The following is a 12,604-nucleotide window of genomic DNA, read 5'->3' as shown; positions in this document are numbered from 1 at the left end:
CTAACTTCTCCTTACAGGCCTAGGTCAAGTGACCCCTCCTCTGTGAAGCCTTCTGTGAGGTTTGGATTCTTATTTGCAAATATTTACCTCCCTCCCCTCCCACTGCAGTACCTCTAGGCTCCACCCCACCCATTTTTTAAAAGATTTCCCGTCCCATCTAGTGTCCCCATCTACTTGACCCCCAAACCCAGACAACAGGCACCCACAGACCTAATGGCAGGCCTTGACAGCTGCCCCCAAGCCCTTTGCCCTTGGGCTCTGCTATATGACTGACTTTGGCCAATGAGATGTTGGAATGTGACCAAACAGTAAAGCCTTGACATGGGGTCAGGAGGCCTTGGAGTCAGGCCCACTGGGTTCAGGCCCTTGCACCTTGACATGGGCTTGGTGACACAGCTCACCCTCTTGTGATTCTGCCATTGCCACTGGCACAGCTACTCCCTGGGTAGCCTATTGGTCCCAGAAGAATGAGAGACAGAACAGACCTTAACCAAACCCATGTCCGGGAGGCATCTAGCCAGGTCCTGCTGAAATCGGCAGGGCTGCCCCAGAATCTACAGACACATGAGCCAAAAATAAATGCTTAGAGTAGTAAGCCATTGAATTATGGCCATTTGTTACACAGCATATATGTGACAACAGTTGACTGATATACCTTCTCTGTTCATTTCCCTTTATGCTTGAGTTGCACTTTATTTCCACAGCTTCACTTTTTTAACTGTAGAGCTGATTTTGTGGTAGAGTGTTTGCCTCCCCACTGGTCTATAAGAAACTCGACATAAGGACTGCTTCTGATTCGATTCTGACTCCCCAGCATCCAATTAAATGGCAGCCAATGTCTTTTTTTTTTTTTTTGAGACAGGGTCTTGCTCTGCTGCCCAGGCTAGAATGCAGTGGCATGATCTTGGCTCACTGCAACCTCCACTTCCCAAGTAACTGGAATTACCAGCACGTACCCCCACACCCAGCTAATTTTTGTATTTTTAGTAGAGTCAGGGTTTCGCCCTGTTGGTCAGGCGGGTTTTGACTTCCTGGCCTCAAGCAATCTGCCCGCCTTGGCCTCCCAAAGTGATTACAGGTGTGAGCCACCACACCCAGCCAATGTCATTCTTTTCATCCTTTCCATCTGCACCTTTCCAGGACAGCCCAGTCTGGGTGGAGAGGCAAAAGTCTCTGCTGCCAGGACTCACCTGCAAGTTTGGACAAGAAGGTTCAAAAGCCCTGAGCTTTGGGTGCCCATGACTGTCCGTATGGCTCACTTGCAGTGACTCCTGGACTCCTGTTTCTCTCCCATTCAAGCTTCAGATTCCTAGGAGAGAACACTGACCCAGCCAGCATGACATGGGGACCGGGTTACACTGGCCTGGCTTTTGGGAGGAGAGGGGCCCGGGCAGCCTCAGTTTGCATGACTTCGTTTGCAGCCGGTAAGACGGTCCCTGGGAGGTTGCAGAGCTTGTTAGAGGGAAGCAGCGCCTGTGCAGAAGACAGCTGAAGAGGATCCCGTACTTGAAACAAGCCAGGCTTTGAGCAGGTGATAGGAATCATATCAGGTTAGTCCTGGGGCTCCTGGGCTACAAAGCTGGCATCCTGAGAAGATTAAGGATGGGTGCTGGTGCCCTGGCCAGACCCATCAGAGAGGAGGGGCGGAGGCCTGGGCAGGAACCCTCTGTGTTCAGAAAACTGTTCAATGCCCATTTCAAAGTACGGGCTTTGTCCTTCTCAACAAACCTTCTTGTTTTATTTATCATGTCTAGCAATAAAGGACCCATTTTATAGAAAGAATAGTGAGGAAAATGATAGTTAACATTTAGGAGCTGTATCCAAGGGGCAAGCACGCCCCATGAGATGGGCACCACCATTCCCATTTTATAGATAAGGAAACTGAGGCACAGAGAGGCCACTGCCTTGCCCCATCTTAACAGCTAGGAAGGGTGGAGATCACATTTGAACCCAGGTCTCTGTAACTCCAGGGCCCATGCACTTGACTCCTAAGCAGCACTGCCTCTAGGCCTCATTCCTATGCACACGTCCCTGTGTCCCTGCTGATTGCCTGTTGCCCTGGCACGATTATTAATGGTGCCTCCTTTCATCCTCAAAAGGGTCCTGGTTTGAGGTGGGTTTTTTTCGTTTGTTTTTTGTTTTTGTTTTTGTTTTCTCGAGACAGGGTCTCGCTCTGCACCCTGGTCACTGCACCCAGGCTGGAGTGCGGTGGAGCGATCTTAGTGCACTGCAATCTCTGCCTCCTGGGATCAAGTGGTCTTCAAAAGGGTCTTGGTTTGGCTGACAAATTTTAAGGCCAGGTAGAGCCTACATTATCATAGCAAGATGTTGGTGGACAGAGTTTTGGGAAACCCAGCTGACAGCTGCCCCTCACTGTCCCCGGATTCTGGCATCCAGGGCTCAGTCTCCCGGGCAGTTCCGTGTTGTGTTAATGAGGTGGCCCTTGTTGCCCCTGGGTACCTGGGTACTTCACAAAGCAGCCTTCCAAGGTTTCCAGTACTCCAGGGCTCTTTGTTTATATTTGGACAAAGAGCTCGTTTTACTCCCTGACACCAACCCCTACCTGTACTCGCGAGGCTCTTCTCCCTGTTGTCATGTATTAGCTTGGCCGGGAAAGTGGCCACTGTTCTCCCTGGTGTTCCCAGGTGAAAGCTCCTGGGCTCCCATCCGGGCTCCTGGCCTCCCATCTGGGATCCTGGCCTTCCATCCAGGCTCCTGGCCTCAAATCCGAGCTCCTGGCCTCGCATCTGGGCTCCCGGCCTCCCATCAGGGCTCCTGGCCTTGAATCTGGGCTCCTGGACTCCCATCTGGGATCCTGGCCTGAAATCCAGGCTCCTGGTGCTGGCTCTGCCTTCTCCTTTGGAGTGGGTGGTAGCAGTGGGGGCTGGTGAAATGTGTCACTTCCTGCTCCTGGTTCTTCCTGCAGATAAATGTCTCTGGCCTAGCTCTGAGGAACTTCCTATGTGACACCTTCATGCATCCGTAGCCACTGCAGACAATATTCTCTCATCACTTCCCACTCAGGCTCCTGACAGCCAGCATGCCCCGCAGCAAGGCGTGGAAAGCGCTGACTCGGCAGAACGCTGAGAAGGGGTGCACACCTCAGCATTCAGACCAGCCTGGGGCACTGGCTACTGCAGAAACAGTGAAGACATGTCTGCACTGAAGGAATTCTTCAAATCTTTGACATGCCAGCCCATTTCCAAGAGGTCAGCATAGTAGGCAGCACTTCTCAAACTGTCCCCTGAATCTTTTCTGTCTGGAACATCTCGTGGGGCTGATGTTCTGTGGGGCACACGGGAAAGGCATGGAGACAGGCAGGGGAGGATGAAGCCAGGATGTGGGAGTGATTTAAAGGCTTTGAAAGGATACATGGACAGCCACAGTGGCTCACCCCTGTAATCCCAACACTTTGGGAGGCCAAGACGGGCAGATCTCTTCAGGTCAGGAGTTCAAGACCAGCCTGGCCAACATGGTGAAACCCCATCTCTACTTAAAATACAAAAAGTAACCGATGTGGTAGCAGGCGCCTGTAATCCCAGCTACTCAGGAGGCTGAGGAAGGAGAATCACTTGAACCTGGTAGGTGGAAGTTGCAGTGAGCCAAGATCACACCACTGCACTCCAGCCTAGGCAGCGAAGCAAGAGTCTCCCTCCAAAAAAAAAAAAAAAAAAAAAAGGGCGAAGAGGGGAAATGGGGAAAGGAAGGGACCAAAGCCGAGAGACAGCCCCAGAACAGGATAAGAGGGCATCACAGAGCTTCCAGCACCAAGGATGACCAAGTGGGTCCAGGCTCAGGAAAGTCTGAGAGATGCCTTTGACCAATCCATGAATGATGTTATTACAGCCACTGACTATTCACATTATTATAAATAAGTGAGTGGCCAAGAAATCACACCTGAGGAGATGCAAATGCTACCCAGACAGGGCTGTTACCTGTAACGAGCGTCCCTTGGCGTTCGCTCACTTCCTTGCAGTAGCTGCTACGGGGTATCCAGTCCACTGCATGCTGCTGACCAGCAGCCTCTGGGCAGGAAGTGGATTCTTTTTTCAATTCAAAAAGATCCGCCTAGTCTTGTTTGCATGAATGAGAGTGTGGCTCACAAACGTGAGCTTGTTAAAAAGTCAGATGCCTGGTACAATGATCATTATTTGCAGATGACATGATTCTAGACCTGAAAGTTTGGAGAAAATCAAATTTTAAACCACAAGAAACAAGAAGAGAAATTAGTATATGACTTAGAATTTAACACTGGGAGGCCAACCATAATCCCAGCACTTTGGGAGGCTGAGGTGGACGGATTGCTTGAGTCCCGGAGCTGGAAACCTGTACAATATAGCAAGGCCCTATGTCTACAAAAAATTAAAACATCAGCCAGGCGTGGTGGCATATGCCTGTGGTCCCAGCTACTCTGGAGGCTGAGGCAGGGGGATCACTTGAGCCTGGGAGGTCGAGGCTGCAGTGAGCCAAGATAGTGCCACTGCACTCCAGCCTGGGCGACAGAGCCAGACCCTGTCTCAAAAAGAAAAAAAAAAAAGATTTTAACACTGGAGATATGGCAGCCAGAGCACTTGTTCCAGCTTCCCCATCCCCACCCAAGTTTCTAAACATGACTGAAACAATATGTATTTTAAAATCTGCAATAGGAATGGAAACTACAAAGGGATGTCCTCATTATCAGAAGTTGTAAGGACCGAATTGAATGTGAAAACTCTAGCCATAAGATGTGTTCAGAAGAGAACACCTGAAGGCCGGGCGCGGTGGCTCATGCCTGTAATCCCAGCACTCTGGGAGGCCGAGGCGGGCAGATCACCTGAGGTTGGGAGTTCGAGACCAGCCTGACCAACACTGAGAAACCTCATCTCTACTAAAAATACAAAAAATTAGCCAGGCGTGGTGGCGCATGCCTGTAATCCCAGCTACTCAGGAGGCTGAGGCAGGAGAATCGCTTTAACCCAGGAGGGTGCCATTGCACTCCAGCCTGGGCAACAAGAGTGAGACTCCGTCTCGGGGAAAAAAAAAAAAAAGAGAACACCTGTGAAGGGAAGGAAGAAGGAAAGGAAGGAAAGGGCCCACTTAGGGACTTAGGGATGTGCTGAGTCCAGGGGAGGAGGCAGCTGTAGGTGACTAGTGGGTGTGGCAAGGATTTGCTCTGCCCCTACTGCCAGGAGGTGGCAGAGGGACCCTCCAGATGAGGACACGGGGCTCATTTCCTTCATAAACAGCCCTTTATCAATGAGATAAAGCCCAACAGCCCAACAGAGAAAACAGGGGCAAGGAGAGGAGACTGTGGTTCACAGAGAAATCCAAGTAACTAATATCATGAAAAGATTTTGGATCTCACTCATAATTAATGCTAATTAAAACAACAACAACGCTGAACAATACACATTCACCACTGGCAAAACTTTTTAAAGATTACTAATGCTCAGGGCTGTTGAGGGTGTTGGGGAAATAGGGTTCTTCCAGCTGATGGGATGTAAATTGGAACAACCTTTCTTGAGGACAATTTGGCATCAGCTGTCAAACAGAATTACTGTTATTATTTTAAGACAAGGTCTTGCTTTGTCACCCAGGCTGGAGTCCAGTGGCTCTATCTCTGCTCACTGCAACCTCTGCCTCCTGGGATCAAGCGATTCTCCCACCTCAGCCTCCTGCGTAGCTGGAACCACAGGCGCACACCACCACACCTGGCTAATTTTGCAGTTTTTGTAGAGAGAGAGTTTCACCATGTTGCCCAGGCTGGTCTCAAACTCTTGAACTCAAGTGATCCACTTGCCTCAGCCTCCCAAAGTGTTGGGATTACAGGTGTAAGCCACTGCACCCAGCCTCAAACAGAATTACTAAGATCCTAGAAGAAAATATAATAAAATATTTCTATATTCTTGGAGAAGGGAAAAACCTAAGCAAGACACAAAACCCAGAAGCCCTAAAGGAAAAAAATGAACAGATTTGACCTCATAAAAATGTAAAACTTCTGTAAGGCTACAGACTATAACAAAGATAAAAGACAAATAATAGACAATATGTGCAACATGCAAAATAGCACTAAAATGCAAACAGCCCCTTCGTATCAAAGGATAAAACTTCATATTCCAATATATAAATGGTCAATGGATAAGAGCAGGCAACTTGCAAGAGAAGAAATTCAGATAGCCTGGAGTTGAGAAACGACCTTGATGCTCCCTGGGGATCGGATAAATGCAAATTTTAAAACAGACAATATCTAGAGTTGGCAAAAGGAAAGTAGTGCTCCCGTCAGCTGTGAGCACTATATGCTGTACGATCTTTTGAAGGGCCATCTGGAAGAACCCATCAACATTGCAAATGTGCAGATAAACTTCTAGGAATCTATCCTTTGGAAATACCAGCTCAACCCTACATGGATATGAACAAGTACAATAGGCCCCCCGCTTATCCTCAGGGCATACATTGCAAGACCTCCAGGGGATGCCTGAAACAGCTAATAGTACTGAGCGCTATATAGATTATGTTTGTTCCTATACATGCATACCTATGATAAAGTTGAATTTATAAATTAGGCACAGTAAGAGATTAACAATAATAACTAATAATAAAATAGAACAATTATAACAGTATACTGTGATAAAACTTACGTGAATGCGGTCTCTCTCTCTCTCTCTCTCAAAACGCCTTATTGTACTGCACTCACCTATTTTTAGATGGTGGGTGACCGCAGGTAACTGAAACCGCAGAAAGCAAAACTGCGATGTGGAGGGACTGCTTGCATCCTCCTTTCAGACCTGTTTGTGAGAGAGTTTTAACTGGAGGGCATCTAAATAATCAAAGAGTGGGAAGAGAAAGGGGTACTCACTTTTTTATAGTTTTGTATTGTTTGTAAATGTTTTCTATTTCATATGTTTTGTAATTCAGGCCAAAGGAGATAATGACAAACAGGAAAAAATGCTATGTGTCTAACTTTCAGGAATTTATTAGAGGGAGTGGAAATTCTACCACCTCCTATTGCTAAATCTCATTAAAATGCCCTTGAAATCAACCCAAACCAACTCTCAGGCACAGCCAGAACAACAGAGGCAGAGCAGAGCTCAGGATCCTGAATCTACACCGCCTAGTCGCTCCAGGTGGGAAGAGAGGAAGGGGGCTCGCTTCCCACCATCCCCATCCCACCTGCCTGGAGAGGCTGATGTGGGGCGAGGTTTCACTATCAGTCCACAGAGGGGACTTCATGTACACAATTCATTAACATTTATTGAGCACCTATGATGTGCTAGGCACTGTTCTAGGTCCTGAGGATATGGTGATGAACAAGATCCCTGCTCTCACAGCTTACCCAGTGGGTGCCTTAAGCAGGGAATAAACAAATACGTGAGCAAGATGACAAGACAATAGCAGAAAGCACTAAAGTTTTGGAGCAAAGCCCTGAACTCTGTTTTGTTTTTTTGTTTGTTTGTTTGTTTGTTTTTTGAGACACAGTCTTGCTCTGTCATCCAGGCTGGAGTGCAGTGGTGCGATCTCGGCTCACCACAACCTCTGCCTCCCGGATTCAAGCAATTCTCCTGCCTCAGCCTCCTGAATGACTGGGATTATAGGCACATGCGACCACGCCCAGCTAATTTTTCTATTTTTAGTAGAGATGGGGTTTCACCATATTGGTCAGGCTGGTCTCGAACTCCTGACCTTGTGATCTGCCAGCCTCAGCCTGCCAAAGTGCTGGAATTAACGGCGGAAGGCTGGCTGATGACATTAAGCAGCTAAAGGCGTGGACTGTCGAAGCCAAATAGCATCAGCTCTCTTTGGCTTCCCCAGCCCGTGGAACAGTCTTCCTATTTTGAGAATTTCCTACCTTATGAACTCACACCTGCTTATGATGGAAGCCAAAAACTTTCCCCATCTCTCTTGAAGATTGGGCACAGCATACTACTTAAGACACCAGCCGTCGGCTGCTCCTGCATGAGGCTAAGTGACACTGAGAAGCAGGTGCCTGGAGTCCTTTCTGTCAGGATGACAGCAGATCCCAGAGGCGGCAGCAGAGAGAACCAGTCCAGGTAAATGACCTCCGAGCCTGGTTCTCTGATTTCCCTAAGATTTTATCAGGCACCTCCTATCCTTTAATAGGTTCCTCTGTAGCTTAAAATCAGCTAAAGAGCAGTCTGTTGCTTGTAATTAAGGACTCCTACTTGTACACAAAGGGAGAAAGGCAATAATCAAACAAATTACTTTCAGATAGAGATCAGTGCTAGGAGGAGGTCAGCACAAGGTGATGTAAGAGAGAGTGACAGGTGGGGTGAGGGCTACACTTGATAAGGGGGTCAGTGAAGCCTCTCTGAGGAGGTGACATTGAGCTGAGACCCAAACAATGAGAAGGAACTAGCCATAGAAAGATCTGGGCAAGGAGACTTCTAGACGGGGGAGCAGAAAATGTAAAGGATGAGCTTCAGATGTTTATGGATGTAGGGAGGGTTGATGTGTTTGGAGTTTAGTGCAGGTGAATAAAGAGGAACATAATGAGATTGGAAAGTAGGTAGGAGTCAGTTCATGCCAGGCCTTGCAGATCATGGTAGGACATTTGGATTTTATTCTGAGGTTACTGGGAAGCCATTAGAGAGTTTTAAATGGGACATAACATAGCACGTGGGGTAGCTAGCCTTCAAAACATCCTCCAGTGATCCTTGTGTCCTGGTATTTACACCCTTGTGTAGCCCCTCTCACATTGACTAGGGCTGACCCGATAGGATGCTGCAAATGTGATGGTATATAACTTTCAAGGAAGGTCATAAAAGACATTGTGACTCTGCTTTGGTCTCCCGAATGTCTGCCTCTGGGGAAGCCAGCCGCCATGTTGTGAAGATACTCAAGCAGCCCTATGGTGAGGCACTGAGGCTTTCTGCCAACAGCCTTGTGAATGAGACATCTTGAAAGAGGATATTCCAGCCCCAGCCAAACTTTCAAATGGCTCCAACTCTGACATCCTGACAACTTCATGAGAGGCCCTGAGCCAGAACCACCCAAACTCCTGACCCATAAGTGTGTAACGTAACAAATGTTTGTTGTTTCATGCCACTAAGTTTTGGGGCAATTTGCTACCTCTAGCCATTGTTCCCAGCTGGTGTGTAGTCTGACTAGCAGGTACCCATGCTTTATTAGTGGTTTGATATTTTGACTATCGGCCCTGAGTAGGAGGAATGACATAGAGAGGAGATAGAGTTGTGAGTGAGAGGAGGCCAAATCGTGGAGTCAGAGCGAAAAGGAGCACCCTGGGTAGGGCTGAGTCACTTGTGCTGTCTGGAGGGAGGCGGAGCAAAGATCTGCAGCCCAGCTGACTGTGGTCTCAGCTTTTCCAGCCTCCAGGCTTTCTCCCGGGTTCCTAAGTCTATATGTCCTCACTGGAAATGCCACATGACTTGGGGTGACATGGGTGAGTTTTATTCCTCCTTCCTCCCAGAGCCATGCCAGACCTGATGCTGGAGGGCTGGGCTCTTCTCCTAGTTCCCCGTCCTGGGCTGGGCCCAGGGCACCGGCCAGTGGGGGAAACTGCCTTCTCCACCTCCTACGTGCACTGATGGTCACACCTCGCCCCACATCAGACTCTCCAGCCAGGTAGGGTGGGAACCACGGGAAGCGAGCCCCCTTCTTCTCTTGCCACCCAGAGTGACTAGGGGGTGTGGATTCAGGATCCTGAGCTCTGCTCTGCCTCTGTTGTTCTGGCTGTGCCTGAGAGTTGGTTTGGGTTGATTTCAAGGGCATTTTAATGAGATTTAGCAATAGGAGGTGGTAGAATTTCCACTCCCTCTAATAAATTCCTGAAAGTTAGACACATAGCATTTTTTCCTGTTTGTCATTATCTCCTTTGGCCTGAATTACAAAACATATGAAATAGAAAACATTTACAAACAATACAAAACTATAAAAAAGTGAGTACCCCTTTCTCTTCCCACTCTTTGATTATTTAGATGCCCTCCAGTTAAAACTCTCTCACAAACAGGTCTGAAAGGAGGATGCAAGCAGTCCCTCCACATCGCAGTTTTGCTTTCTGCGGTTTCAGTTACCTGCGGTCAACCACCATCTAAAAATAGGTGAGTGCAGTACAATAAGGCATTTTGAGACAGAGAGAGAGGGAGAGAGAGAGAGAGAAACCACATTCACATACGTTTTATCACAGTATACTGTTATAATTGTTCTATTTTGTTATTAGTTATTATTATTATTTTTGAGGTGGAGTCTCGCTCTGTCGCCCAGGCTGAAGTGCAGTGGTGCAATCTCGGCTCACTGCAACCTCCACCTCCTGTGTTCAAGCAATTCTCCTGCCTCAGTCTCCCAAGTAGCTGGGATCACAGGTGCCCACCACTGTGCTCAGCTAATTTTTGTATTTTTAGTAGAGACAGGATTTCACCATGTTGGCCAGGCTGGTCTGAAACTCCTGACCTCAGGTGATCTGCCTGTCTCAGCCTCCCAAAGTGCTGGAGTTACAGGCGTGAGTCACTGCGCCCAGCCTTAGTTATTATTGTTATTCTCCTACTACACTAACTCCATGGCCTGAACAGTCCACCCCTTTGGCTGCTTGACATCGTCATCCGCCGTCTTCCATCCTTGCACTCACAAACAACAGAACCCAACAGCAAGTGGAGAGATGTTTTTCAAAAAGGAAATAGTTGTGAAAAGAGTTCATGGCTTTGCTCCAAAACTTTAGGGCTTTCTGACGTTCTCTTTTTATCTTGCTCATATATTTATTCATTGCCTGCCTAGGGTACCTGCTGGGTAAGCTATGAGAGTGAGGATCTTGTTCATCACCATATCCTCAGGACCTAGAACAGTGCCTGGCACATCATAGGTGCTCAACAAATGTTAAATTAATGAGTTGTGCCATGAAGTTCCTTTCTATGTTTAATGGAGCTGACCTGTGTAGCCAATAGGGTATTGCAAAAATGACAGTGCATTTCACGAAGCCTCAGTTTCCATGGTTAAGTGCCTCATCCTTTGGTTATTCCCAATTTCAGATTCCAGAGAAGGGGAATATGATTGGCTCATCTCATCTGTCTGTACCAAGCCATGCCATAGATTACCAGATGGCCTATAAACTGGAAGCTTCAGGGAGATGTGTCTGCCTACCTTAGTCAGTTAGAAGTCCCATGGCCTCTCAAGACACTGTGGTTGACAAGTCTAGTATGATAGGATCACATCTTATCGGAGGAGTGATTCTAAAATCTCTATGTAAGACTTTATCCCATACAGTCAGAGTTACTCATGAAAATCCCTCAAATTACCCATACATTTATTTATTTACTTATTTTTTTTAATTTTTATTGTTTTTGAGATAGAGTCTCACCCTGTTGCCCAGGCTAGAGTGATCTCGCAATCACTGCAACCTCTGCCTCCTGAGTAGTTGGGATTACAGGCATGCACCACCATACCTAGCTTATTTATTTATTTATTTATTGTATTTTTAGTAGAGATGGGGATTCTCCATGTTGGCCAGGCTGGTCTTGAACTCCTGACATCAGATGATCTGCCCACGTCGGCCTCCCAAAGTGCTGGGATTACAGGTGTGAGCCACCACGCCAGGCCAAAAAACACACATCTTTAGACATGAGAGTCACAGTCTGCATAATGAGATGCTCACAGTATAAGAGGCACTTGGGAGACCCACTGAGAGAATAACAGGCTCCCATCACATCTCATTCTGGGCACACACTCCGACTAGAATGATAGGTAGACTCGCTGGCACTATTTAAATTGTCCTCTCCCCTCCCCTCCCCTCCTTTCCTCCTTCCTTCCTTTCTTCTCTTTTATTTACACATACATGCTACAAGGGTTTAAACATCCACTTGCTCTTGTTGGATTTACACATGAATTGCATGGAGGTCTGAATATAAGAGGAAGAAAATTAATCTGATCCCAGTGAGAAAGCCCTGAGCACAGACGTAAAAGAAGAAAGCAGCAAAATTGTATTGATAATCCTATTTCCTGAAATAGATCTCTCAGATGAAATGTAAGGAGATTTTAGAAAACAGCTATTACCTATTCTGAGGGAAATTAGACAAGGACAGTGCAGGGGGAACTGGGTGCTTCATCATATTAGATTGTCCCTGGAAGCTGAAATGAATAGGCTTACAGAGAACTGGATTATTAAGCAGAAGATAAACAAGAGAAACCTATGTGGCAAGTGAGGGATATTAATGGAGAGATGAAAAGAAAACAAGGGAAAATGGCAGGCATTTAGGATAAAGTGTGAAGATACAGTATGAGGGAAAAACACTTTAAGTTTCTGGATAAAATAAATCATTTTATTTATGGTGGAAGGAAATCAATAATCAAAAACTTGTTCTCTCTCACACACCACACACACACATACATACACACACCCACACACACACACCCCATTGTAAAATCCTTAAGGACAAAGAGCGTGTCTATTTTCTTCACTGCTCTCTCCTCAGAACTTAAAACAGTGCCAACCTAGCATATAGTAAGCACTCAATAAATATTTGTCAAATAAATGAACGCAAGTCTTTAAAATGAACTGAGATGGGTCATCTTGTACCAATTAAAACGAGACTACCGACCCTAAGCTATCTCTTGGGGAAACTCTTAAACTTGGTACAAAAATAAAGACTTATGACCCGGC

General features: G+C 46.9%; 1 long non-coding RNA gene across 1 annotated transcript in view; it reads left to right on the top strand.

Moving 5' to 3' along the window:
* Positions 1-8,823: 8,823 nt before the first annotated feature.
* The window catches only part of LOC105538492, a 10,186-nt gene continuing 6,405 nt past the window's right edge, over positions 8,824-12,604 (top strand). Inside the window, exons 1-2 of the long non-coding RNA XR_001005911.1 lie at positions 8,824-9,397; positions 9,965-10,055. This is a non-coding gene — a long non-coding RNA (uncharacterized LOC105538492). The remainder of the gene's footprint in view (positions 9,398-9,964; positions 10,056-12,604) is intronic.

Source organism: Mandrillus leucophaeus, unplaced genomic scaffold, assembly GCF_000951045.1.
Source record: "Mandrillus leucophaeus isolate KB7577 unplaced genomic scaffold, Mleu.le_1.0 Scaffold193, whole genome shotgun sequence".
NCBI classification, from domain to species: domain Eukaryota; kingdom Metazoa; phylum Chordata; class Mammalia; order Primates; family Cercopithecidae; genus Mandrillus; species Mandrillus leucophaeus.
Note: the sequence above shows the minus strand (reverse complement) of the source record. Positions and strands in the feature narration are given on the sequence as shown.